This window comes from Dipteris shenzhenensis, chromosome 12 (genome assembly GCF_047967505.1).
Source record: "Dipteris shenzhenensis isolate YYH24624 ecotype China chromosome 12, Dip_SZ_1.0, whole genome shotgun sequence".
In the NCBI taxonomy this organism is placed as follows: domain Eukaryota; kingdom Viridiplantae; phylum Streptophyta; class Polypodiopsida; order Gleicheniales; family Dipteridaceae; genus Dipteris; species Dipteris shenzhenensis.
In genome coordinates, this window is record NC_141607.1 from 11947763 (window position 1) to 11975576 (window position 27814).

Below are 27814 nucleotides of genomic sequence, written 5' to 3' on the forward strand. Positions count from 1 at the left end.
ACAAGCCCTTTTCGTATCCAACTGTTTCTAAGCCATCCCTCAAGGAAGGCAGTAGGGGGTCTAGGCTCAGCAGGGGGTCTAGGCAGCAGGGACTGTAGTTGATTCATTTGGGTGGCGAGGAGAGGGGCTCTTGCTGGGCGTTGGTACATTCGCTTTTTTCTCGCTTCGAATGAGCCCATTAGCCTCACCGTCGGAATTAGCATTGCCTATCGCTCGTTCCTATCCTCCTCTTGCTGAGCTTGTTGTTCTCCAGTCTTCTCCATTGCCTGTGTTTCGGGGCCTAAAAGAGCTGTAAGTCCTCTTGTTTTTTCATTCCTTCTTTTGCTGCAGCGCTAGCAACACGATGCTCTTAGAATTTGGATGTCATGGAGGCATGTCATTGGTAAGTAGAACATGTAACAACAAGGGGCAGACAGAAGACAACTTTGTAATTTGGGCAACAAAACTTGGGGAGGTATCTAAAAATCCATAGCAGAATTGAAGCAGTTTCAGGAAGGTAACACAGACGCTAAGATTCCTACCATGGATGACTTTGGAGATAGGATGGAAACAGGGCTTAGACGTGGGCACGACAATAGGAAACCTGCCCATGAACCAATTCAAGGGTGTAATAGTGCAACGTGTACTCCGATCATTGAAACCAACAGGAGAAAAACTAGTACATCTGCTCAAGAAAAGGAGGTGACAAATGCCGATACAAGAGTATCCACTATGAAAAAGAAGGTAAAATGCTAACAAGAAGCAAGGGTCCAAAATGCTAGTAAATTCTCCAAAACATTGAGCGGAGACTTAAACATAGAAGATGAGTACAGTTAGTGGCTGCACCCAAATATGTGTGCCAAGAGAGCTTCCGTGATAAGATTAAGTCGTGAGGGAACATAGATATTGAGTGGATGTGAAGAGAGAAGATTAATCGATCAAAAACCCGAAGACTTGATACGAACGATGCATGAAAAACAAAGAAGAAGATTGAATAAAGAGAAATAGTCATGCTACGAACAAAGCAATAGACAAGATGCAAGCAGAGAATGGCCAAGTAAGAGTAATGGGAAGGCGAACCAGGTGCCACAAAGGGAAAGTGGAGCATCCGAGAGCAGTTGAGCAACAACAACAATTGCCTCCCTCCAGCAGCAATATCAACAGCAGCAGCAGAGCAGCATCATCATCATCAACAGCAGCTCCTGCACCAGCATCAACAACAGCTCCAGCGCTAGGTCCAGCACTTTCATCAACAACACCAGCAGCAGCAGCAAAAGCACCAGCAACAACTCCAGCAGCAATGGCATCATCAACAACGTGCTTCAACCTCCCTCCCTGCGAAATAGCAACATCTGCTTCGGTCTCATCCGTCGTTGATTCGGCCTCTAACCCTCGCCCTCCTTCTGCAATGAATGGTGACGGTATTGGCGATGCTGAAACTAGACAAAAAGGATCGATGAATCTACTAGCAATCGTGCCAGTAGCACCACCAGTCCAGGTCCAAGCTGCTTCACCACTGCCCCCCCCTGCCATGGGACCTCCTCTCCATATGCCCATCTCTCCTGCTGCCCGCTTTCAGTGACCATGAGCGTATACCTGCTAGCATGGACATTATCCGTTCGTATTTTTTGGTACATGTTGAGAGCATGCTCTACTCGCCTACACTGGATACAACCTGGTATGAGAGAAGTCCATGAATACTCGTTCGGACCCATCATCGCAAATCTGTGCATACATCAGCTTTTTTCTTTTCCTGCAATTCTGCAACATGCAGATTGATTTTTCAATCGACAACATTTTGTCCATCCGATTTCAAAAATTAAGCTTCTCCTCTAGAGGATAGCTCTGTTGGATATGCTTCTAGACTAGAGCAAAGGAGGAACACTCAGAAATCTGATTACTCTACTAAGAGCTCCAAGGCTGCTCTTCATCAAAGCTGCGGCGATTCCTCCAACGCCAAAACAAGATGACTCTTAAGGCCTCTACGACAACCTAAAGTAGCTACATCAATCGTGAGCACTCCACATAGCCGAGCCTCTAAAGGCGACCACACAGACTCAACTGTCTCCCACTGCTCAAAGGCAACTGGGCTACAACGGGCATATGATGACCCCATCGGCTCCTTCATCAACAAAGGCCTCCCATGACTTCACACAACGTTTCAGTTGGCTCACATAGTAGCAAATCGGCAACGATCTCCAACTACACTCCCATAGCGTCTCCAGCAACTCGACTTGCAGCAATGGCTTCCCATCAAGACTTCAACGCCTCAACACCCAGCACCGCCTCCTCACCCAATATCCGACTGCTTTGTGGACCCTGAACGTTGCACACCTCTCGAGCTCTGAACCCAGATGCTACCACTTCATCTGAGCTATAATATACTCACCTTTTTTACCTCCATCAAAAAACTATAGTCGCTTTCTTTACGCCACAATTTTTACTGTTCGAACGTGCAATTCAAGTCTAGACTAGTATTAATCAGACGCATATAAAAAAGTTTGCGACACTTAGGTAGTCTACTTTGCACTTGTTCTCTGTTCCCTTAAACCAGAAATTAGATAAGGAGGCTCCAACCATTTTGGAGAACAAAATGAATATCCAAAATCGAACCATTAGGAAAACATCCGCCGACCTTCCTATTCGTAATATTTGCAACAGCCGACCGTCAATTAACGTTCGTAGTCAGCAAGAACGGGCAGTCCAGCAAGAAACGGTTTAACCTTCGTATTCAGGAAGAACGAGCAGTTCAGCAAGAAACGAGAAGCTTCGAATTTAATCTGACACAGAACGACTCAGAGAACATTTCAAAGGCGCGATAACGTTAAACAAAAAATAGAAACACGATGGAAGACCCGTGAAAATAGGCTACGTGGCTAAAAAAGTAAGGGACACTTTTTTACTTGGCCAGCACTAGGACGTTTTTTCAAATTCTGAAATCCTGTGCTTTCACATGGCACAATATACACCCTTAGATTTTTACCCTTAGATTTTTTAAATTCTGAAAGCCCAAAAGCTTTTGAAAAGCTTTCACAATTTCATGAGTTCATTGCAAATGCGCCTTCAATTCTGGGCACGCTCTCTCACCATAAATTCGTAATCCGCTCATCTGTAAGTTTGTTTCTCGACTCAAAAACAGACGTTCCTTGACCGGTCATTTCATGAGTTCATTGCAAATGCGCCTTCAATTCTGGGCACGCTCTCTCACCATAAATTCGTAATCCGCTCATCTGTAAGTTTGTTTCTCGACTCAAAAACAGACGTTCCTTGACCGGTCCTTGGCTACCAATACTCCTTTGACAGGACCTTTTCATCCAGGGCATATGGGAAGCCACAACACTCGTAGCGATGGATTTCTTCCCAGGATCCTTTTTCTTTGCTCGCTCTGTTGATCGTCCACTTTTGTCTGATAGACCCGATCATCGCGCCAGTGTTTCGGAGGTAATTGCGTCGATGATGCCCACGGCATACAGTTTTTTCGAGTTGAGTGTTTCGGAGGCAATTGCGTCGATGATGCCCACGGCATACAGTTTTTTCGAGTTGATTTTTGTTGTTAATTTTCTCGTTTCACTCCGCGAGACTTGTTCCACTTACCTGACGAGGGCGACAACGAGTAAGCGATTGGAAATAGTTCTAGAAGCGCCCTAAATAAGAAAGCTATGGAGAACAGTCGAGGAAACGAATGGAAACGGATAGGGAAAGTATGGGTTCCCCAAAACGCTACTTCTGGGTTGGTCCTATAAAGGAACCTTTGGTGGATCTTCACTGTGCGTGAGTCCAATTGTTGTCTTTGCGTGTCTGTCTTTTGCATGCGGTTTTCGTTTATACGTACGCAGTAGTGACAATTTCCAAAGCAGAGATAATTGCTTCCGAAGAGGATATGCCGACTCCATGGACATTAGCAGTGGAGACTTTGAACGAGGTTGACGCTATTTCCACATTCACTTCCTCCTTTCGATTCCAATATCAATCGCTTCAGCATGCTCTAATACCATTCATGGAACTATGAAGGACTTATGAACATGGCCGAATCCAACAAACTATACAGAGACGACGCCCAATCAGAAATTCATGGTAATTTCAAATCTATCGTTCGTTTATTTTTGTCAGCTTGGATTGATTATTTCCTTCCCGCACTGCGGATGTTGTTGGAGATCTTTGTATTGCAACCATTGGTCATATTCCGGAGCTCCTTTGCCTTGTCGTCTCCGTGTCCGTCCCATTCCATCTCACTTGCCAAGCCGCTCTTTTTGCTGCGGCTCAAGTTGTCCCCAAGGCTGCTCTCCGGTCTGCTGCTTCCTCCCAGGCTCCCGCAGCGTCCCTATTTCCTCTCTGTGCAAATCCGCATTACAATTATATAAGCCCACCCTCAAGTGCTCACCATCTTTGGCGGCTCCTACGCGCTATTTATAAACCCACACCTTATAATATACATTCGCACCTTTTTCCACTACGCCATTTCTCATGATCAAAGGCGAAACAGCCTCACGCAATTCAGCCTGGACCCTTCCTATTTCTCGTATGTGCCTCACACCATTCTGCCTGGACCCTTCCTATTTCTCGTCTATGCAGCCTCACACCATTCTGCCTAGACCCTTCCTATTTCTCGTCTGTCGGCTTGTGCACACTACCTCTACACGTGCAATTAACGGAGCTCCATCTTTCTGTATCAGCCTACTCTCTCTCATTTCGAATTATTTTCTTTTCCATTTTAGAAGCTCTGCAGGAACCCAATTTGAAAATTGCCCCACTTTCAAAAGTCGATGAAGTTCCCTTTGTGGCTGAAAACTTGAGGGATGAAGATGTAAAAACTTCATGCCACCAAGGGTAACCAATCTTTGCAAGATGATGTTGAAGTTTGTCGATGCTACTTTGTTCCTTGCTTCAAATTGATGTTATCTGATTTGAATCCTTGATTGAAACTAATTATTATCATCCCTTTAGATAATGCAACAGAGATGCTCTTGCCAAGCGACCCGCCACAAACATCAACTGCTATTGGCGAGTTGAGAAACGATGATTTTCGCCCTATACTCACACAACAAGGTATCATTTCAGCCTCTGGCACCTGCTTGATAAAGACATCTGCCCTGCTGCCCCATCAACTAAGATTTTCCCTTTGGAGCTAATACCACTAAGAGAGAGTGGTGTTCGTAAGCACGCAAAGAGGATGTTGAAAACCGCTTTCTATGTCGCCACCAAACAAGCATGCATCGAAGGTATACGTTCCTCTCCTTTTATTTATTCCTTGCAATCGACCAAAACTTTTTCTACGTTTTCACGATCGTGCTCACTTGCTCTGTTCGGCAGACAGTCCGCAAGAAGGGTTGCGAAATTAAACTAAAGTGCCAAATGACCATCTATGTGAGGCTGCCAATTCCAGAGGAACACGGTGGTTCAAACATAGAGGACAACTAGTTCCTGTTTATTAGCTTCATTACTTGGCCAGCACTAGGACGTTTTTTCAAATTCTGAAATCCTGTGCTTCCACATGGCACAATATACACCCTTAGATTTTTTAAATTCTGAAAGCCCAAAAGCTTTGAAAGCTTTTGAAAAGCTGCGTAAAAAGCCAAGGCAAAACCTTTAAATATAGGCGAAACGGACGAACGAAAGCATGAAGGCTCTGTAACGTAGGCTTTGCCAAATTCAATCAAGGTAGGCTTCCAAATCTTCTTCGAGATATACAGATTGGAATACCCTGCAACGCTCTTGATCGCTTCCGTTCAAACTTGTTACTTCACTGTTCCCTTCACATCCTCTCCCACCAGCTTCGTCTGTGAGAACACCATTCGTATGGATTTCTTCCCAGGATCCTTTTTCTTTGCTCGCTCTGTTGATCGTCCACTTTTGTCTGATAGACCCGATCATCGCGCCAGTGTTTCGGAGGTAATTGCGTCGATGATGCCCACGGCATACAGTTTTTTCGAGTTGAGTGTTTCGGAGGCAATTGCGTCGATGATGCCCACGGCATACAGTTTTTTCGAGTTGATTTTTGTTGTTAGTTTTCTCGTTTCACTCCGCGAGACTTGTTCCACTTACCTGACGAGGGCGACAACGAGTAAGCGATTGGAAATAGTTCTAGAAGCGCCCTAAATAAGAAAGCTATGGAGCACAGTCGAGGAAACGAATGGAAACGGATAGGGAAAGTATGGGTTCCCCAAAACGCTACTTCTGGGTTGGTCCTATAAAGGAACCTTTGGTGGATCTTCACTGTGCGTGAGTCCAATTGTTGTCTTTGCGTGTCTGTCTTTTGCATGCGGTTTTCGTTTATACGTACGCAGTAGTGACAATTTCCAAAGCAGAGATAATTGCTTCCGAAGAGGATATGCCGACTCCATGGACATTAGCAGTGGAGACTTTGAACGAGGTTGACGCTATTTCCACATTCACTTCCTCCTTTCGATTCCAATATCAATCGCTTCTGCATGCTCTAATACCATTCATGGAACTATGAAGGACTTATGAACATGGCCGAATCCAACAAACTATACAGAGACGACGCCCAATCAGAAATTCATGGTAATTTCAAATCTATCGTTCGTTTATTTTTGTCAGCTTGGATTGATTATTTCCTTCCCGCACTGCGGATGTTGTTGGAGATCTTTGTATTGCAACCATTGGTCATATTCCGGAGGTCCTTTGCCTTGTCGTCTCCGTGTCCGTCCCATTCCATCTCACTTGCCAAGCCGCTCTTTTTGCTGCGGCTCAAGTTGTCCCCAAGGCTGCTCTCCGGTCTGCTGCTTCCTCCCAGGCTCCCGCAGCGTCCCTATTTCCTCTCTGTGCAAATCCGCATTACAATTATATAAGCCCACCCTCAAGTGCTCACCATCTTTGGCGGCTCCTACGCGCTATTTATAAACCCACACCTTATAATATACATTCGCACCTTTTTCCACTACGCCATTTCTCATGATCAAAGGCGAAACAGCCTCACGCCATTCTGCCTGGACCCTTCCTATTTCTCGTATGTGCCTCACACCATTCTGCCTGGACCCTTCCTATTTCTCGTCTATGCAGCCTCACACCATTCTGCCTAGACCCTTCCTATTTCTCGTCTGTCGGCTTGTGCACACTACCTCTACACGTGCAATTAACGGAGCTCCATCTTTCTGTATCAGCCTACTCTCTCTCATTTCGAATTATTTTCTTTTCCATTTTAGAAGCTCTGCAGGAACCCAATTTGAAAATTGCCCCACTTTCAAAAGTCGATGAAGTTCCCTTTGTGGCTGAAAACTTGAGGGATGAAGATGTAAAAACTTCATGCCACCAAGGGTAACCAATCTTTGCAAGATGATGTTGAAGTTTGTCGATGCTACTTTGTTCCTTGCTTCAAATTGATGTTATCTGATTTGAATCCTTGATTGAAACTAATTATTATCATCCCTTTAGATAATGCAACAGAGATGCTCTTGCCAAGCGACCCGCCACAAACATCAACTGCTATTGGCGAGTTGAGAAACGATGATTTTCGCCCTATACTCACACAACAAGGTATCATTTCAGCCTCTGGCACCTGCTTGATAAAGACATCTGCCCTGCTGCCCCATCAACTAAGATTTTCCCTTTGGAGCTAATACCACCAAGAGAGAGTGGTGTTCGTAAGCACGCAAAGAGGATGTTGAAAACCGCTTTCTATGTCGCCACCAAACAAGCATGCATCGAAGGTATACGTTCCTCTCCTTTTATTTATTCCTTGCAATCGACCAAAACTTTTTCTACGTTTTCACGATCGTGCTCACTTGCTCTGTTCGGCAGACAGTCCGCAAGAAGGGTTGCGAAATTAAACTAAAGTGCCAAATGACCATCTATGTGAGGCTGCCAATTCCAGAGGAATACGGTGGTTCAAACATAGAGGACAACTAGTTCCTGTTTATTAGCTTCATTACTTGGCCAGCACTAGGACGTTTTTTCAAATTCTGAAATCCTGTGCTTCCACATGGCACAATATACACCCTTAGATTTTTTAAATTCTGAAAGCCCAAAAGCTTTGAAAGCTTTTGAAAAGCTGCGTAAAAAGCCAAGGCAAAACCTTTAAATATAGGCGAAACGGACGAACGAAAGCATGAAGGCTCTGTAACGTAGGCTTTGCCAAATTCAATCAAGGTAGGCTTCCAAATCTTCTTCGAGATATACAGATTGGAATACCCTGCAACGCTCTTGATCGCTTCCGTTCAAACTTGTTACTTCACTGTTCCCTTCACATCCTCTCCCACCAGCTTCGTCTGTGAGAACACCATTCGTATGCCTGAAGAATCCTCTACTTTGCTTGTCAATTGTGCGTGTTTCCTCTCAGACCATCAGAGAATTGCCTCTTGGTGACCTACGATGTGGATGAGTTTCATGCCAAGGAGTCGAAGTCCCGTGATCACTAGGGCGCTGGCAGTTTGAAAACCAGATTGAGATGACAGAGCGAGTCGAATTGTCGCATGCAGGTTTTTTCGCAACCTCTTCTTCATTTGTGTGAGTAACAATCCTATGAAACTGGCGTTTCCATTCATCTCAGCGACTTCATCTCTCCATCAGAGATGACGAAGACTGTCACTTTGAGCTGACTCGTGAGGATTCTTATGCCTTGCATGCTTTGGCGCTTTCTTCCACTTGTAGCAAATCCATTTCTCAAGGAGGCGTTGCAAAGGAGATTTCTTCCAACAAAAACACAAATCGGCGTAAAGGAGCTTCCAGCGTTCCCAAGAATCGTTCTTCTACGGTAGTCTCATTTCATTCTAGTGTAATTAGAGTAAGTTGATCTATTGATTTTATATGCTTCATGTAACCGAGCCATTTTTCTTTTCCCAGTGAGCATGAGGATTGGCTCATCGTGATAATTGAAGTTTATGGGAGTGTTGAGGGGCATGTTGTCATCTCTACTAGTATCTGCGCATTCTTTCGTTAGCTTTTGTCTATGAGCATTAGTGGCGACTCATGCTATTGAGTATTCATCGTCTGTAGCTCTAGCTTTGGGTTTTCCCCCCTTGCATGGCCATTGAATCCTTGGCAACGAGCTGGTAGGCTCTTAGCCCTTACTTCATGATTGACAGAGTTGTTCTTGCTAGTAGCTGTGGGGTGGTGTGCTTCATTCAAGGTACCGCTGCTCTCTGCCTAGTTGCCGTGCTTCATCTAGTGGAAAGTGCAATCAGCCGGATGCTGTTGGTTATGCTGTTGGCTTTATGACTCTCTCTATCGTGTTTGGATTCCTTGACGTTGAGAACACGTAGAAGAGTGGATGTGAGCTTTCTTTGTGGTTCAGACTAGTGTTGTTTTGGCAGTCATCTTTCAAGACTAGTGTTGTTTCTATATATCTCTTCTTCCAAGAGGGTGTGTCTAGCTTTTGGTCTCTTTCTACTGAATTTTGTTGTCTGCTACTATGAGGCAATTGACACTATCACTTCAAACATCAATAATTGTTGAGTTTGGTGGATGGGATGCAAACATCAATAATTGTTGCGATCTGATCAAAGTTTGCAAAAGTGTCAATGATAACTATTGCCAACTCATAAGATCATGGACATAGTGATTCATTTTAGATATAATAAGATGTTATTTATACGCACTTTTATATTTCCATAGTCGTAATTTTTTGGAATCTTGCAAAGGCAAAAATTGTAACTACAACTGCTCGAAGATGTGTGAAGATGATTACCTTGATGGTTTGAACATCTTTGATCGTTAGATTGTGTATAGCTTTTGTGCTTGAATTTATCATCTTTAGGAAATTGCACATATGCTAACCAACATATCCAAACATGCAAAACATGAGGAATGCATATTGACTAATCATGATTGTTTTTCAGATTCCAACATTCCAGCAAAGAAATAGGCGACTTCTCGTCGAGCTGTGGACATCACAAAGGATACTCCACGTAAGTAGAATGTACGGTCATTTCAATTCTGAAATGTTTCTGCACCGTCTGTTGCTTTGGTCCGCATTAATGCGCTACACGTCCAACACTGGAGGTGACTATTCGAAACGGGGGGATGGCACGTTCCACTATGATATATAATTTTTGGAGAGACATGTGCCAAATGACCATCTATGTGAGGCTGCCAATTCCAGAGGAACACGGTGGTTCAAACATAGAGGACAACTAGTTCCTGTTTATTAGCTTCATTACTTGGCCAGCACTAGGACGTTTTTTCAAATTCTGAAATCCTGTGCTTCCACATGGCACAATATACACCCTTAGATTTTTTAAATTCTGAAAGCCCAAAAGCTTTGAAAGCTTTTGAAAAGCTGCGTAAAAAGCCAAGGCAAAACCTTTAAATATAGGTGAAACGGACGAACGAAATCCTTGCTCACGTTGATCACTTCGTTCCCATCGGAACCGGCAGTCAACGAGCAAAACACTTAGCAAATTAAGCCCGTCTTCGAAGGTAAACGTCCGTGATCATTGCTTCGATCTTTATCCTTCTTGTGAATTCGGAGCGTGAAGCAGCGCTTCTCATCGGGCATGGGTCTCCCACCATAGCTTTGCACCTTTGTATGTCTCCGGAAGGCGCTCATTGTTGGCAGGACTGTAGGTGAAGCTGCTTGAGTTCGTGGGTCGACACAAATTCAATCTCCTTGCTAACAGAGGAGTCGTGCTGCTCAGATGGAGCTTGATGGCACCGTAGAGCTCGTTGTTGGTCTTGAAGCATAATGAAGGGTTTGGAAATGAGTGGAGGTTTTTGGGGGGAGGCTGTGATGGAACGGAGGCTGTAGATTGAGTGGAGGTTTTTGAAGGGAGGCTATAGATTGAGCGGAGGTTTTTGGAGGTAGACTGTAGATTGAGCGAAGGCTGTGATGTGAACGGGTAGAGGTTCGAACGATGGCTTTCTGCAGCGGCAGGAGTCTTTGAAGCGAGTCTTTCTGTGGACGATAGAAATCCTTGGAAAGCCCTCCACATCTTTCTTGGACACTCTTTTGCCTATTCTTGGGAAGAAGTTGCTGGTTCTCTTCTTGGAGACGTTGGTAGCTAGGGAGTTTCTTGCATCTCTCTTGCTAGGGAGTTTCTTTAAGAAGTCATTTGCGCTCTTCAAACTGAGCGGATTGGAGCTGTTGCTTCATCGTTTTGCTAGGGAGGCGTTTGGCTATTTCTTCTACTTCATATGGTTCTTTGGCAGCAAATCTATCGTATGTGCAGTAGCTCATAGATGATTTTTTCGTGAGGTTATTGAAAAGCATAGATGAAGTTACAGTCCATCCATCTCGTAGTTGAACGATCGATTGTGGCTCTAGCCTTTGAGGCTTTTTCTACGTTTATCCTTCATCGACAGCCCGTTCACCTCTCGCTCGTTGCCTTCATTCTTGGCCATTCTGGCATACCTTTCAAGCACAACAGCACTCAAGCTCATCCTACTTCAAGGGGTTGTTTACCGATCTGCAAGCATATTTGCTTGCTCTGTTAATTCTTCTTCCTAGCCGCTATTATCACGGACGCAATAACTGCATTGGTCAATCCATTTTTTGAGTTGCAAACGATCCAAATTCTAGATTAAAGACCATGACACGATTGAAAAATCTTAATAAGGCTGCATGGCTGACTGACGCAGGGATGTTCAAGGTATTGCTTTGATTTGTTAGCATTGGCTAAACGTCTGGCAGAGGTAAAGCGCAAGCGTCACCGTTGAAATATACAAAACCCAAGCTTCTTTGAAAGAGGAATTGGGATCCTTTTGGAACAGGATTTCAAACTGCACATTACCCTCTTCTCTCCTGCTGGCATTAGCAAATTGTTCTAATACTTGATGGAGGAGATGAAGGTTCAAGGCTAGTTACAGTGTGAAAGGAGGCATTCGCCCAGGCCTGAATAAATGGTTGAATCTCTCTATATCTAGCTTACTATATACTGCCAATGCTCTAGTAACTAACTGTAGCTGTAAGCTTGCCAAAAGTCTCTGCTATCCTTTCTCAATAGCTCCCATAATTTGTGACGTCGTTTCTGGTGCTCTACACTAAATCGTAGTCGACCGCGAGGATTTAGGCATTAGTCTCTTTTGTGCATAGGCACCCCATCTAGCTGATGATGAAGTGCAGTGAATTGCAGTGCTTTCATTCCTTAATTCGAGTTGCGCATGCATTCTCTACTATGCATAGGTACTGTGTCTACATAGTCGGCATCATCATACACGACCATAGTCTACATCTTTGATCGTTGGATTGTGTATAGCTTTTGTGCTTGAATTTGTCATCTTTAGGAAATTGCACATATGCTAACCAACATATCCAAACATGCAGAACATGAGGAATGCATATTGACTAATCATGATTGTTTTTCAGATTCCAACATTCCAGCAAAGAAATAGGCGACTTCTCGTCGAGCTGTGGACGTCACAAAGGATACTCCATGTAAGTAGAATCTACGGTCATTTCAATTCTGAAATGTTTCTGCACCGTCTGTTGCTCTGGTCCGCATTAATGCGCTACACCTCCAACACTGGAGGTGACTATTCGAAACGGGGGGATGGCACGTTCCCCTATGATATATAATTTTTGGAGAGACATGTGCCGGCTCTCCACCATACATAACGTATGGTTTTTTTTTTATACACCTCATCTTGAGCACGCACACTTCTTCGCACATTCTGTTTCGCAAGCGAACATTACATTTGCTTGGTTCGACCAACATACTAATCATGTCTGCAACACTTCCGTTTTCGAGGTGTTTGCAGCCTCCAAACGAGTGTCTTCTCCTAAAGGTACGCACAACAAAATGTATTTGCTTGATTGAAGTTATTTTATCAATTCTTTCATCTTTTAAAGATAGAGGTTCAATCCATTTTGTTTTTCCTGTTGCGTTTAGACAAAACCACATGAGTGAAATTGTAGCAAAGTTTCGGATGGTTTTTATTATTAATCCCTGTAGGTGTTTAAACCCGAACATAAGACATCGATTCATGTCACGATGTAGAAATGACCACCGGAAACTCCTTCGAACATGACCATTCGTCAACGCTCAGAGCAGCCAGAGGTCGAGCTATTCAACTTGATATAACATCAAGAAAGATGTCCTTGAGGCCAGCTACGTCATCGTGGTTGACCATCGCAGATAGATACAAGCAATGGGTTAGTAATTGCGCGGCTATTTTCTCTAGCCTTCAAATCTGCGGTGTCTGTGGCATAACCACGCTTTTGTCTGCAAACCAAAGGATCGTTTCTTCGCAAGGCATAGGCATCTCGAGCCACAGCGCCGCACTCGGAAACATGATACTTTTGGATGCCTGCGAGAATATGGGCATGCAAGTGACTTACTGGAAATGCCAAAGCTGCACACGAGATGCCCAACGGAGCAGATACATTGTGCGGTTGATGCCACAGTACTCTCGGCAGTTGCTTAAAACAAACCACCTCCACACGCAACTGCTAAGCATCATAGATGTATCCATTTCAGTTACCACGACTGCAAATGTGATTGCTCGTGGACACTCGATCGAAGGTCACTTGTAGACAATCCTCTGATATCTTGGCGAAACGTCCCACTAAGCTCGGCTCAAGAAATCGTGACGAACGAGCTGTCAGGTGTGCTCGCATACAACATCGAGAACAATCCAATATTGCGCAAGTACAATTCTTTAGCAGAGCGTGCGGACATCAAGATGGGTATGTGCATCTTGAGTCCTCAAACCATTGCAGGTATCTTGGAACTACACGATGAGACAGCTCCCTTCGAGTTAATGTCAATAGCAGAATCTCAGCCTGAGCTCCTGCTTTTGCAAAACATGGTGGACCCCGCGAATTGTCGCGCCTTTGATGCAAGGGACAAGCATGAGTTTGCCTCCATACAGCTACGGGGTACAGAAATGCTTTCAGAGAGGGTCGCTTCATTCCACGTCGACGGAGTAGCAGCAGCTGGCAGTGCGTGCGTTGACATAACCATGGAGTCAGCAGTGTTCCCCTTCCTGTTCCCTTTCGGACGGGGCTACTATGATGGCTGCATACAGTTCAGCAACTATGTGAAAATGAGAATATGCACCTTATTCTCTATCTACACGCTCTACAAGCCGTACTTGTTGATCATGTTCCAGTTAAAACAGGCAGTGATGATTGCCAATTCAAGCAACTCTACATGCTTGCAACGAGACATCGACCAATATAGGAAAGCCAACCCTGCCACGACCGATGAAGATGCAATGAGACACGTGCTTTGCTACAGCATGCCATCAACAATGCCGGGGTCCCCATCGTGGCATCGACGGCAACTGAAGGACCTCATAACGATGGTCGATGCTTGGGGCCTCCCAGATTTCTTTCTGACATTCACTGCAGACGAGGTCACCGATACACGGTGGCAAGAAATTAATGTGATCGAGAGCATCGCAACACATTATAATGCGCAATTCACTTGGAAGGACTGTCCTGTTGAATGTGTGGCACTTTTCCACGCACGCTTCCACATGTTCATGCGCAAGCATTTGCTTTCATCCGACGGTCTGCTTGGCCGAATACAACACCATGTCGTTCGTTATGAGATACAAAACAAGGGCTCCCTACACGCCCATGTCATATTGTGGGTCCACCATGATGGCCGTCAGCAAATTGCAAATGAGATTGCGGCTTACGTCCCTAGGGACGAGGCCCTGGATCCTCGAAACACAAGGCTGCGAGAACTAGTTCTCAGGAAGCAGTTGCACGTATGCAGGAAAGCGTGCTACGTCGGACCGTCACACCACAGTTGCAAGCACGGCTTCCCTTTCGCAACACAACCAGAATATGAACCCATCCTCGACCCTCTAACGCAACGTTGGTTGTATTACCGGCCGGGACATGAGCACCGAACGTCGTCCCTTACCACCCTTCCGTGTTACTGTTGTGGGGTGCACACATGAACATACAGCGGGTGACAAACTCTTCAATCTCTCACTACCTCCTCAAGTACGCGATGAAATCTGAACCAATGGGCAAACTGAACATCCGTTCAGAAGACGCCTCGCGTTTGGGGTTGCAACATCTCGACGAAGTAAAGCTGAAACTCATCACCGCGAGCCTCCTATCAAAACCAACCTCTCCAACAAAGGCCGCGCTAAACTGCATGCAGATACCAACAATCACAAGGAGCGAGACCGTTCACTATGTCGACTCCTCGCCACCATCTCTAAGACAACGCATCGTCTCGCGAAACAACGTCACCCTGCACCCGGTCGACATATACTGCGGGAGACCGAGCGTCATCGAGGATAGCACGTTCTACGATTACCATAGGCAATATGTGATCCGAAAGCCCAAGGCTCGGGGGGGTCACTATGTATAAACCCTCTATATCACGTGCGTTCAAGGCCTATATTTAAAATCCCTTATCTGTAAATTTTTTCATTAATAAAATATACCCCTTTTCTATACAAATCTGTAAATTTTTTCCAAAACTATTTTAAATAGTCCCTTATGTATATTTATTTCTGTAAATTTTAGGAATAAAAAATATCCTTCTTTTGAACTCACGTGATAGGGTTACATATGATGAGTGACCCCCCCGAGGCCCAAGGAAACGCAACGTGGAACGGTCGGTCTTGACCTCTTCGGCAACAGGATCGCAAAATGTGAGCGAGTAGTCAGATTCACTGACTACCACCCTAGACATCAACCAGAGGGGTACTTCTACAACGTGCTCTTGCGAAAACTCAGCTTCAGGAATGAAATGGAGCTCATATCACCTGCCAACACACTTGGATCCTACTTTGTCGAATGCCAAATGTGCGGCCTCATATTGAGCAACGAGGACCTCGAGATGTATGTGACCGAATACATGCAAAGGAACTTGCTAACGACTGACCACACGGACCAGCTGATCAATATAATATTGCAAAAGGTTGCGATCATCCGAGACTGCCCGATGGAAGCGCCTAACATCGACCAGCAAACCGTCGAAGGGCCAACACGCGCGAGGATGTTGGAAAAAATGGCTGAGTTTCGCACCGTCGCCAATGCCGCATTGACAGTAGAACAACAAAGAGTCTTCGAAAGCCTGGCTTCAACAACCTCGGGGCTGCACGTTGTCTGTGGAACACCAGGTAGCAGCAAAAGCTTCTTGATACGGTACTATGTTTCGCATCTGGTAGCGCAAAACAAAACGGGAATACTGTGTGCATCAACAGGGGCGGCTGCGACGCGTGAGCGGGATTGCAACCACTGTACACTACCAATTCAAGATCCCTGTGCGCAGCAGTCAGTACCCACTGAACATCCATGAGACGGATGAGCGACACCTCGCAATCAAGGAAGCCAATGCGATCATCATTGACGAGATGTCCATGCTAACAAGGATGACTTTCGATCTCGTGGTAAGACAAATCGTCAATGTCACTAATGGCACATTGCATGAGCCATTCAGACACAAAATGCTCATAATTTTTGGTGACCTGGCGCAATTACCGCCAGTCTGCAAACACCGCGAGGATCTCTGCGAGCCGTGCCACATCACGTCCTCCGCGCACTGGGTTGCAGCGAAAATGTACCACATGCAATTCTCGGTGCGACATGCACGAGACATGCCGTTCTTGGCATTCTTGTATACCATAAGACTCAAGACACCCACAACTAATGAGATTTCCGACTGTTTGGGGTAGTGCATTGTCGACAAGGAAGGTGCATGCCACTTCATCGATGCCGAAACAACCATCATTTGCACGCACAGAGTCGATGTCGCTACATTCAACGATGAGCTTGTGGAGAAATTCAACACTCCCGAGATGATTGTGCATGTTCAAATACACAGTAACGCCGCGAGCGAACCAGCTCTCAAAGAATGGTTGGAGGACAAAAGCTTCAATGAGATAGGAAAAATTTGCGTGGGGGCGAAGGCAATGATAACGGAAAACATCGACCTCGCAATAGGTGCCGCAAATGGAGCAATGTGCAAAATCAAGAGCATCAATGCAACTAGCAGGGGGGAAATCAACGGTATCACTGTCGTCGTGGACACAACAACGGCCGTGCTCACATTACCACTAACCCTAGCGTACGCTATCACGGGACACAAATCCCAAGGCGCAACCATATCCAACAAAGCGCTGCTCATATTTCGAGGAGTGTTTGCCCCTGGCCTAGCATACGTGATGTTGTCCAGAGTGACTGAGAGAACGAGGCTGCGCATACTACATTGCCCACATCAAGACATATTCAAACCAATTCCACGAGAGTTCTCACAGCCGACAACACAACCACGCGCATAAAGGTATTCACTACCAAAGATTGAAAAAGGCAGAGGCAAGTCATGAATATGTTACGTCAAACATGCGTGCAAGGAAAATGGTTTTAATATCTTGTCTGTTGTCGAGAACAGGTGCAGAGAATCAGAAAGCTCGGGACATTGCAGCATAAGACATGGACGCAAACAAGGTAAATTCCACCAGCATGAAAGAATCTTTTTTTCGTGAAGATTTAAAAAGACGGCTCATTTGAAAAGATGGTGTAATAAGTCCTGCCTGCAAGCAGCTATTTGAGCTATACAAAAGCAACGCGAAGGCAACAAAACCTCCACCAGCAAAGAGGAGGTTCTTCCTAACCACAAAGCAATTCCGGCTAGCAAACAATGCAGGAGAACGTCCGGGAGCTTACATCAACGGCTTCAGCACGTATGCGGAACTACGCGACTTCATTGACAACTGCAATAGGCGTTTGCCAGCTAAAAGACAGCCGGGAGGCTTGAGATTCGCAAATGGTACGTAATGCTTCCGAAAATTAAAAAAAACCGCAACAATTGAGAAAAAGAAATAATGAGTTGCAAGAACAACAAACTCATCATGGATTGCACTTCTCCTGCAGGACTCCTCAAAGAGATCCTTGTCGAGCTTGACATTGAGTTCGATGAGACCGATAGGATGATGGAAAGTTTGGAGGGGCAGAAGCTACTAGACACAAAGACGAAAGGGATCACAGCGTATGCGTGCGAGCTGCTGCATTACGGGTATAACGTATCCTTGGAGTTGTTGAGGGACACGACGCGCGATCAAGGAACAGCTATACTCGAACAATTCATGGAACAATTTGGAGGGACGCACGACGCGACGCACCCGGTGACGACAATGGAGAAGCTTACGTATATTTTCGACAGGGACTTATATGAGGAGCGCTTCGGTATTGGAAACGATCCTTTCACGGCAACAGAGAAAAACCAGGGCAAGTAAATAAATGCATTCTATTATGGACGTCAAACGAAAAAAAAAAGACCGAAAACCTCGATGACTAACGTAATTGTCAATGTTTACGCAGGTACGACATTGAAAGATGCGAGCCTCGAGATGAAGGAGGAGCCTCCACTGAAGCGCCCGCGCAAGGGAATCGCGCGAGCCTCGTCATCTACTGCATCACGTGCAAGCCCAACAACAGAAAATACATAGGGAGCACGACAGACCTGCCGCGGAGGATCAAACAGCACAATAAAAAACCACCGGCGAAAATGAAAGAGGACTTGCAGCGTTACAAGCCCTTCAAAGAAAATTTCAAAATCAAAGTTTTGGAAACAACAGACACTGTAGACAAAGCACGAACTTTAGAGCAGTACTACATAAGGAGCCACAACACAGTAGGTCCATTAGGTTACAACACGCTCGAGGGCCATCCGGCTAGAGCGTGGAGGTACTAACATCATTTGACCCAAAAAATAAACATTTGTGCCTTCAAAAAAAGGCATCCAATGAAGTTGCAAATGGTGCTAGAACTTTTGTCGTACATGCAATGCAGCTTTGCGTTTGGATTATTCCTGTCACAGTTGCATGCTTCTGTCTCAATTTGGTTTTGATTTATTATTTATACATTTCTAAAATACATCTCCCCGTCGTTCGCTCGAAGTGGAATGACAATAGATTTGCTTACAGTGCAAAGAATACGAATTTGTCTTCCTCCAAAAAAAACAAAAACTACGTTTTACTGTCGACATGAACAACATCAAGTGCAAGCAGGACTGGATGATAACAAAATCTCTACAAAAGGTTGCATGCAATTGAACATCAATCTTCTGCATCATTTCTAACAACGTGACTCATGTGAACCTCAACAAGATAGCAAAAGAGAGAAGTATTCATCAGGAGCCCAGCTGGCCAAGCAATCTAGTTTAACAAAAGTGAACCTAGAGCGCTGCCTGAAGGCAGTGCTCAAAAAGAAAAAAAACTGGACTTCGGACTTCATCCATTCCCCTCGTTTTGCCTTCCGATGATCAGAAGGGGCACAGAAAAGTTCGAAATATTTGCGTCCTGGCTCACGTCGATCATGGCAAGACCACCCTCGCAGATCATTTGATTGCCTCTGGAGGAGGTGGGGTTCTCCACCCAAAGCAAGCCGGTAAGCTTCGGTACCTCGATTACAGAGACGACGAACAGCTGCGTGCCATCACAATGAAAAGCTCCTCCATAGCCTTGAATTTCCGAGGCCACGTCATCAACCTTATCGACTCGCCACGGCATGTTGATTTCTGCAGCGAAGTGTCCACTGCTGCGCGATTGAGTGATGGAGCACTGGTACTTGTTGATGCGTGTGAAGGTGTGCACATTCAGACTCATGCTGTCCTGCGACAAGCATGGATGGAAAAAGTTACTCCTTGCCTCGTTTTGAACAAAATAGATCGGCTCATCTTAGAACTAAAGTTGAGTCCTGCGGAGGTCTATTCCCGACTGCAGGTTGGTTTTTACAATGACCTGTCTAGCAGCCCTGAATCATTCGTGTAGTAGTATTGTGTTTTCTAAACTTACTCATTTAAAGCCATTCAGGGAATTCTCATGGAGGTGAATAACATAATCAACGCATTCCGCTCCGTGAAGTATCTATCAGATGTGGACACAATCCTTGCCGGCACAACTGTTCCAATGGTGTCAGATGAACAAGGCACAGAAAATGGGACGTGTTTAAGTGCAAGTGAACTTCCAGACACATCATTTGTGGGCTCAGATTCAGGCATAACAATTCAAGAAGAAGATGAGGAAGATGCTTTTGCGCTAGAGCGAGGTAATGTAGTATATACATGTGCATTGGATGGTTTGGGGATTTCGGATTGACCAGTTTGCTGCTCTGTACGCTGCAAAGCTCGGTGCAAGTCAAAATGCTTTGAGAAAGGCTTTGTGGGGTGACTATTACTATATTTCAAAGACCAAGAAAATCGTGGGTAAGAAGGCTGTGGGTGGGAAAGGAAAGCCAATGTTTGTCCAATTTATTTTGGAACCTTTGTGGCAAGTCTATGATGCAGCGTTGCAAGGCGAGGGGGGTTGAGAAATGCTAGATAGGATCATACAGTCTATGAATTTGACAGTCCCAACTCGTGATCTGCAGCACAAAGATTCAAAGGTAGTTCTTCAAGCAATAATGAGCCGGTGGCTTCCGCTAGGGGATGCAATTTTCTCAATGGTTATTGAGTGCTTGCCAGATCCTGTCTCGGCACAACATGTACGGATTAACCGGTTCTTTCCAGAGAGTTACATGACAGTAGGACTGACCGCAGAGGTCACGATGCAGCTTGAAAAAACCAGAAATGCTGTGAAGGTCTGTGATCACCGTGTTGATGCTCCATGTGTTGTTTTTGTGTCGAAAATGTTTGCAGTTCCTATTGAATTACTGCCTCGACGAGGGTCTGATGGAGAGCTGGTAGAAAACCTTGAGGAAATAAACAATTTGGGAGATGGTCATGGAGAATGCTTCCTTCGATTTGCAAGAGTCTTTAGTGGTATATTGTATGCTGGGCAGAAAGTGCTTGTTTTTTATGACCCAACGCAAGGGCAACAAGAAAAGAAACATATACAGGAAGCAGTTATCCAAGGACTGTACATGATGATGGGAAGAGGTTTAGAACCCCAAAAGTCTGTGTTGGCCGACAATCTTGTTGCAATCAGGGGTTTGGGACAGCATATTTTTAAAACAGGTACACTTTCTACAACCCCATACTGTTGGCCTTTTAGAAGCATGACTTATCAGGCTGCCCCTATTATGCGTGTAGCTATTGAGCCATCAGATCCTGCAGACATGGGAGCTTTAGCAAGAGGTTTACGTCTATTGAATCGGGCTGATCCTTTTGTTGAGGTTAGTATTTCTGCTACAGGTGAGCATGTGATTGCTGCTGCTGGTGAAGTACATTTGGAAAGGTGCATTAAGGATTTAAAGGAACGTTTTGCAAGAGTAGAGCTGGAAGTTTCTGCACCACTTGTGGCCTTCAGGGAAACAATTGAAATGGAAGGGATAACTCCTGTAGAAACATCAAAAAATGCTTCATCTTCAGAGGTTGTGGAGAAGACTACTGCCAATGGAAGATGTACCATCCGAGTGCATGTCAGTAGACTGCCTCCAGCTTTGACAGCAGTGCTTGATGAGAGTGCAGAATTTTTACAAAGAGTTACAGAAGGGAATACTGCAAATCCTTATCTGAGGAATGCCAGCCAAATCAATCAGAGATCTATAAAAGAGGAGGGAGACTCTCAAGACCGTCTGGCAGTGCTAAGGCATTGCTTGATTGCTGCAGCACAGAGTGGCAATGTGAGTGGGAGTCATGGAAGTGAGAAGCGTAAGAATGGAGTCAATGCAGAAACATGGCTAAACAGATGAGAAAGGATCTGGTCATTAGGGCCCAGGCAGGTGGGCCCAATTTACTACTCACGCCAGCTTCAGGCACTTCAAGAAATTCACAAGAAATTGGTGACCATCTTGACGGGACATCTGTGACAAGCAATTCAAATGTGGAAGCTGTAGCAATTAAGGGAGCTCCCTGTGTATCTGAAAGACTTGGCCTTGTTAATGGTTGGACGGAAGGTGAACCATCTGGTTGCTCGTGGCCCAGTAGTGTGCCTGCTTTGTTGACAGAAGCAGAGACCCTTGAAAGCTGCATAGTATCAGGGTTTCAGTTGGCTACTGTAGCCGGACCCCTTTGCGAGGAACCTATGTGGGGTTTGGCATTCATGGTGGAAGCTGTAGTAGCAGCAAGAGAAAAGCCTGTTAGTGAGAGTGGTGATTTGGCGGGAATATAAATAGTGAACAATATGGCCCTTTCTCTGGTCAGGTAATGACAGCAGTCAAGGATGCATGCCGTTTTGCGGTGTTGGCCAAAAGACCCAGACTGGTGGAAGCGATGTACTTTTGTGAAGTTAGTACACCCACAGAATTCTTGGGTCAGATGTATGGAGTGCTGGGGAAGAGACGTGCACGTGTTCTTAAAGAAGAAATGCAAGAGGGCTCTGCTATGTTTACAGTACATGCATACATGCCTGTTGCTGAGAGCTTTGGCTTCACTGATGAGATGAGAAGGAAGACCTCTGGTGCAGCCAGTCCTCAACTTGTTCTTAGCCATTGGGAGGCGCTTCCACAGGATCCATTCTTTGTGCCTCGAACTGAGGAGGAGCTGGAAGAATATGGTGATGGGTCTAGTGTACCGCCCAACACAGCAAGGAAGCTTATCGATGCTGTAAGGCGCAGGAAGGGTTTACCTGTAGAGGAAAAGGTAGTGCAGCATGCTACAAAACAGAACTTTAGCACGTAAAGTCTAGGGACATTTTTCAAACTGATTTTTTCCATTCCATGCTTTTGTGGGAAGAAAAGAGCATTAATCACCCTAGCTAAAAACTGCAAGCTATCAAGCTGTACAAATGCGTCAAAGGATTTTGTTTTGAGGGTGCTTAATTGAAAGAGGTTGGTACACCGTAACGGCTCGTATTGCACTGGAAGATAACAATTCAATTTTTTGGATCGTTGTTGCAACAAAGGGTTTTGTGACAGCTTATAACTAGCTAGAGTTTGTGCCCTAAAAGCGTGATGTCTAACTTCTTATGTCATTTCCTTCATATTGTTGTCTTATTACAACTATAACAAGTTAAGACCATTTTAGTCTTCATGTATCTCAGCATAAAGGATTCCTGGTCTCAAGTGCAATCATTGTTGTACTAGTAAACCCAATTGTCAGAGAATTATGTTAAACTCTGCGCTTGTAAGCCCCCAAATTAGGGCAGATCTGTCATGGTACAGATAGCCATGGTGTTGGCCACTCCTTGAGCCACACATGGGCCCCGATTTAGGGCAGGCCTGCAGTAGATTGGAGGCCCCATTGGAGGGGTGCAAAGGGTTGATATTAGCCCTGAACCTGGGGACAAAGAGCACAGCCACTGGAGGTTTTAAAGCCCCCAAAACGGCAGGTCTAGTTTGTCAGTCCGCAGATTGGGTTTGGAAGAATGGGAGGAGGGCATGGTGTTGGAAAGGTCACCTCCCCATCTGTAAGCCCTCATATGAGGAGAGCATGGGGGGGCTGAACCTGGGTTTTGAGAGACTGACACATGGGCAGGGTTATGTCTGCCATGTGGGTAAGAATCAAAGAGTGAAGAAAAGTGAGGTACCTGGAGGAGCCATGGTGGCTGCAACAAGTGGAGCTCATGGACGGAAAATTGGCTATGGATATTTAGCCTGGATCTGGCCTGGCAGAGGCAGATTTGGAGCAGCACCAGATGGTGGAATATACCCAGGAGAAAGAACTCTAAGAGGCGAACTTGTTGGTCGTGCTTGTGGGAAGGACATTGACCTGCAGCAAGGCCCTGAAACTAGTGCAATGCACGGCAGGTGGACAGCAGAGGAGAAGACCTTGGTGGACAGGCTGGTTGGGCTTGATATAGTCAGCCAACCAGGCCTGACTAGAGGGCTGAACAAAGGCAGAACCAGCAGGCCTAAAAGGGCAAGTGAAAGCCCTTATATAGGGCCCTGGTTGGGCTGGTAGGGGCAGCCAACCAGGTTGGTTTTGATAGACTGAGTCGGCCATCAAGGGGCTGACCAGTCGGCTATTTCAAGTGGCCCTTGGGGCCTATAAAAGAAGGCACTTGGGCCTCATAACCTTATCCAGCAGCCAGCACAATTGGGAGCAGCAGGAGCAGCAGCACACACTCCCTCAGGCCTACATCCAGGAGGCAGAGGAGTTCAAGAAGAGCTGCAAACTGAGCTCACAGAGGGCTGGGACTTTGGCTGTCTTCTAGGGCAGCAAGGAGCTGAGGTCAAAGGATGGAGAGTCTACATACGCTCGAGGTGGAGCACACGGGCTAAGTCTAGAGATATCCGGCAGATAGTAGAAGTACGTGGTGGTAAGATCAAAGGACCACGCTCTGGTGGGATTTTGGATCTCTCTCTCTTTTTTATTGTGTCCATAGCTTTGGACGGAAATATATATTCTTTTGGTAGCTTCTATATCTGGCTGGTTCATTGTCTATTGATGAGTCTGCACATCTATTTGATGCTTATAAGTTTAAGAAGTTTGTGATTCCACTCCCCACACACATTGTGTGAGCTCCTGGGGTATTCAATAAGTCTTCTGCTGTGCGTACCCTCTAATGGTCGATTTCTAGCACATGGAGGCATTATCTCTAAGCATTACAACAATGTCAGGCAATGATTCCACACATTCAGTTGGCGGGTACTTCAACAGAGGCGTGAAGCATAGTGAAAGACTTGCACGAGACAAACAACACTGGCTGGATTCTTATGCTCCAGAATCAGTTCTTACGAATAAGATGAAGGAAAACTGATAAGTGAGCACTTGAAATTGTCAGGGATCAATTAGCAGCTGTAGTTCAGAAGGTCGGCACAAATTAAGCTTGTGTTGTTATTGCTATACATTATGCTTCCCAAGAGTTTAAGGGATTTTCTTGATTGGGTGTCATTCTCATCACCATGATCACTAAAAATGCAATAGTCAAGGTGTCAATGTGAGTGCATACCATCTTCATTTAATTGAATTCAAGTTCAACTTAGTGTCTTTTTATGGCTTAATTAGGAATGTAATGAAGAGGTAGCGCTCGTGTTCACAGGGTTAGTTTATCTAGAGGGGCTAAACTGGACCTTGGAAGGGACTATATAAGTCTACCTTCCATTGCTTGTACCACACGTTTTGTTGTGACCTTACAGTCCCAAGTGGTATTCCCTTAGCAAATGGAGCCCGCTTAGCAGGAACAAGTGCCTCTTGTCTGGTCACAACACCTTGTAAGGATATGTAGGCCCGATTCTTACATACATTATGTACTATGATATTGAGTAACTTGTGACAGAGCATGGCTTTGATAGAGGACTAGCATTGCAATAGCTCCATCTGAACTGAGAGACAAGCAACGACCTTTGCACTGAATGATAGGGGTAAGCAGCCCATGCCTCATAACAAGGATCATTCACAGCATGCTGAGGAGCTTTGTAGCTGATGCTACAAAGTTTTTTGGTGTTTTCAAGTCTCTATACCTTCCGAAGCAATCCTTGGGGTTTGGGCAGGTCCATTGGAGAGCAGCTCATCATGATTGTATATACCCCGTGGGGACTGTCATGACAAGAGAAATCACTAATCCGTGATTAGTAGACATTAAAATATTATTATATATTATAGGCCAATGGTGTAACATGTATTTGTATTTATGATGGACATTGACCGGTTTATTATGGCGGTGGATCATCTTCGTAGATAGAACTAGTCGAGCTGGAGCCACTGCTTTAGATGGCATCAAATTTGGACATGTGATACTCTACTAATAAAAATGTGCACACGCGTCTAGGTTCTAGGGGCAATAGGAAGGAAAGGGTGCATTAAGGTGCATTGAATGGTAGATGCATGGGTCATAGGATAAAGGTAGGTGTAAATGGGAAGATGGAACTTGAGTGATCTTAAGGGACATTAATGAAAGGGTATCACCTTTCATTGTGAATATCACGTAGCATTCTCTCTATTCACCTTGCATTCATCATCCATCTCTCTCTAACCTTGCATGTAGATCGAAAAGAGAAACAAGTACTCTCACGAGGGCGCTCTTTCCCCATTGGAGGGCGAATTGGCAGCATGCATTGTACACGTTTGCATTCTCGAGGAATTCGGTTCTTCACATTTGGTATCAGAGCAGCAACAATCCACAACTGGGACAATAGGAGAGTGTGCGGGATAGAGGGCGAAAGCGTGCGGGACATAGTCACGGACAGCGGGTGTAAACGTAGAAGAGTGCATGGAAAGGAGCAGTAGTGCATGGAAAGGAGCAGTACGATAAGGCCACGTGTAGGGAGACCAGTGGGAAAGGAGCCACTCGTGCACGCGAGGGAGGCACCCATACAAGCAGGGACGAAGAGGTCACGGGGCACAAGCTTTTGGTGGCCCTGCTCATGCACCAGGGCTTGAAGGGCAGATGGCCCTTCTGTACACCACGGGATCTGAAGGGCCCGTCAAAGAGCCGTGTGCAACTGATAGAAATGTCTTGTGCAAAGCCTGAGATCCGTTGAAACCTTGGAGAGAAGTCTGTTTGAAAAGGCCGAGTTTGGAGGAGGACAGGGCAAGATTTCGAGGTCTCTGAGATAAGGGGTTTCTCTGAAAATTTTGGTCTTTGGCGGGGGAACGGGGTGACCTAATGGGCTGAAACACAACCCCCCATCCGAATAGACCCTTAAAACCCTTAGACCGTGGGGAAAAGAGACCCCCCCCCGCGTCCTCCCCAATAGAAAGTCTGATCAGAACAATATTTTAAGGGGGTGATCCACCCACCAAGTACCCCCTATAACAACATCTAGAGCTCCAATCCACTCAAAACAAGTAGCCCAAACGGAGTGCACTAGTTTACAACAGAAATACAAGAAGAGCCCAAAAGAGAAGAAAGAAGAGGTAATTTTAAGTGGTTTTTCGACACAAGTGAAGTGGGAGTCAGATAAGTACCACCAACTCTAACACTTCTTTTGCTGATGTAAAATAAACTCCTTTTTTGAAACTATAGCAAGTCATTTTCTCTCTTGTATTACTAAAAGGAAAGATGGAAGGGGAAGGGATATTTAATAATGAACTTGTACTTTGTCCTCCACTACCAGGAGGAGATAGAGAGAGAACCCTCCTAAAGAGGATCAATTTAGATGAGAGTTACACACATCTTGAGTACGATAATCCACGCATAGAATTACCTTCATCTCTTCTTCAAGAATCTCTTGATAGGGAGTTCTCCTTTAGAAATGAAGGGAGAATGAGTCCATTCAAGAGCAAGGCACTGAGTTTATGCCTTAAACTCAAAATCCCATACACATGGATTATAATCCAAGTGCAAAAAGATGGAGAGAGGAGTCTCCAGTTGATAAGGAGGTTTCTTAGCTTAGCCATATGTTGAACAGTCCATTATGACAAAATTTCGGACTAGGAGAGTGTTGAACTTTGGGGGTGAAGATTTAAGTACCCCCTCGAAGAGAGCCAAATTCCAACCCCGAGAGAGAATAGATATCCCAAAGTATGATGGAGCAAGAGAGGCAGATAAAATCCTTAATTGGATTCGCCATTTTGAGCTATGTTTTGCCCATCAAGATAAGACCAATTACGAGAAGCTTGCTCTTGCCACATTGCATCTATAGAAGGATGCTTTGATGTGGTGGTCCTTATTTTAAATGGGAAAAGAGCTTATTATTCAATGGTACAAGTTTGTAGAGCAGCTTAAGGCCACTTTCATGCCTCTGAGGCATGAAGAAGAATTGACCTTCTGCTGGAAAACGTTTAGGCAATTCAATAACGAGAGTAATGCTGAATTTACAACTAGGTTCTGGAGTTAGGGAGGTTTCCTACCTTAGTAAGCATTGGGTTTTAACGAAGAGATTTTGGAAATTTTGAAATTCAGATGGCAGCTTATGCTTGGGTACTAATGAGAACATAAGAGTGGCTTGCTTACTAAGAAGTTTTTATTTCTGTTTGTGTCTCTCTCTCTCTCAGATTAGTTTTGGTGGTTGCAGATATAGCACATACCTTGTAAGGTGGCACGTAGCAGTGGTAGTAGCTCTTGCATGCACAGACCTTGAGAAGTGATGACTCGGGTGCTACTCATGACATGCATAAATCATGGCGACAGCTTTGCTACAATATATACTTAGCACAACATGCAATGATGCGTGTGGTGTGCATGTGGATGGCAGCAGAGAATCCCT

The 27814-nt window shown here is 45.1% G+C and overlaps 1 pseudogene across 1 annotated transcript; it reads left to right on the plus strand.

The window, feature by feature from the left end:
- Window positions 1-4001: 4001 nt before the first annotated feature.
- Window positions 4002-23955, plus strand: LOC147895826 (uncharacterized; annotated as a pseudogene). The gene is made up of 9 exons (XR_015541900.1): window positions 4002-4266; window positions 4924-5025; window positions 5792-6040; window positions 6264-6349; window positions 8486-8719; window positions 19042-19566; window positions 19657-21565; window positions 21614-22552; window positions 23573-23955. The product of XR_015541900.1 is annotated as an uncharacterized LOC147895826 (transcript).
- Window positions 23956-27814: the final 3859 nt, after the last annotated feature.